This window comes from Cebus imitator, unplaced genomic scaffold (assembly GCF_001604975.1).
Source record: "Cebus imitator isolate Cc_AM_T3 unplaced genomic scaffold, Cebus_imitator-1.0 Scaffold3399, whole genome shotgun sequence".
In the NCBI taxonomy this organism is placed as follows: Eukaryota; Metazoa; Chordata; class Mammalia; order Primates; family Cebidae; genus Cebus; species Cebus imitator.
This window is the reverse complement of record NW_016110714.1, coordinates 284-1,765: the sequence shown is the minus strand read 5'-3', so window position 1 is coordinate 1,765 and position 1,482 is coordinate 284. Positions and strand designations below refer to the sequence as shown.

The window sequence follows — 1,482 nt, the reverse complement described above, 5'->3', positions numbered from 1 at the left end:
CTGTGTGCTTTCCCTCGCCACTTGTAAGGCTGAGCTGAATCAGGATTTATTTCAATGGCTCTGTCACAGTCTCGGATGGCAGCATTTGGCTTCTGTAATTTGACGAAGACACTGAAAAATAAGTGTGATATTAAATAGTATTCATTTCAGTTCGTATCTGAGTTATGGCACCCCCCTCAAAAAAAAGTATTCATTTCAATAAAACTTTTGGCATCAACACAGAAGCAACTCTATTTAAACAAATGTGCAGAAATTATTCACCAGAAGATACTTTCTGTTGAGAGTTCTCACCTGGCCCTCTTGGCATACAAAATGGCCAAGCGAGGATTCAGCTTGATGGCATCTGTGAATAAGTCAATGGCTTTCTGCAATTCACCTAAAGTGAAACAAAAGTTATCAAAAAATATTCAGAGGATAAAAATATTAATAAAGTTTTGATCTCTTATCAAGTGTTTTACATTTTTCTTTTAATCAAGTAAAAAAAAAAAAAAAAAAAAGACAACATTCTAAGTTATACAAAAACTGGCTTTTGAAAGCAAATCTTACCACACCTATACTGTAACTCACTTGAGACAGGAAAATTTCTGGGTACATAAACCCCTAACAATAGAACAGCACACTCTTAGAATGACCCATATTGATTTTGTTTAAGGAAAAAAAGGATAAAATCAATTTAAAGGATAAGGTAAATTAATTCCACTGATTTTCTTTTATCCATTAAATTAAAAAGATAAAATTAAGCTTACAAGGGAAAAAGAACTCATGCTAACTTCACAGGGCTGATTTTAAAAGAAAACAATATACTCATTTGAATTCAAAGAAATGGTACAAAAATTTAAGACAACTAGAATTCATAGAAGACCATAATCTATACTTTAATTCACTGTGTCCTATTCTCATAGTTAGCTTTTTTTTTTTTGAAACAGAATCTCACTCTGTGTGCCCAGGCTGGAATGCAGTGGCACGATCTCGGATCACCACAGCCTCCACCGCCCGGGTTCAAGCGCTTCTTCTGCCTCTGCTTCATGAGTAGCTGGGATTACAGGTGCCGACCACTATGCCCAACTGATTTTTGTATTTTCGTAGAAACAGGGTTTCACCATGTTGGCCAGGCTGGTCTGGAACTCCTGACCTCAGGTGATCTACCCGCCTCGCCTCCCAAAGTGCTGGGGATTACAGGCGTGCGCTACCATGCCCAGCTAATTTTTGTATTTTTAGTAGAGATGGGGTTTCACCATGTTGACCAGGATGGTCTCGATCTCTTGACCTTGTGATCCACCTGTCTCGGCCTCCCAAAGTGCTGGGATTACAGACGTGAGCCACCGCGCCTGGCCTCCTGGAATTAATTTTAAATAAAAATCCTTACCTTATATTTGGCCATATATAGTCAAAAACTGTTAACAGTAGCTTTGTTTGAATGAAAGGAGTGAAAAGAATTTTTATTTTCTTATTTCTTCCTTCCTATATTCTCAATTCCTTTTT

General features: G+C 37.4%; 1 long non-coding RNA gene across 1 annotated transcript; it reads right to left on the bottom strand.

The window, feature by feature from the left end:
• Positions 1 to 54: 54 nt before the first annotated feature.
• Positions 55 to 424, bottom strand: LOC108299246. Its single transcript, XR_001822869.2, has 2 exons — positions 292 to 424; positions 55 to 111 (listed from the first exon to the last, which is right to left on the bottom strand). It is a non-coding gene; the product is annotated as an uncharacterized LOC108299246 (long non-coding RNA).
• Between the last annotated feature and the right edge of the window lie 1,058 nt (positions 425 to 1,482).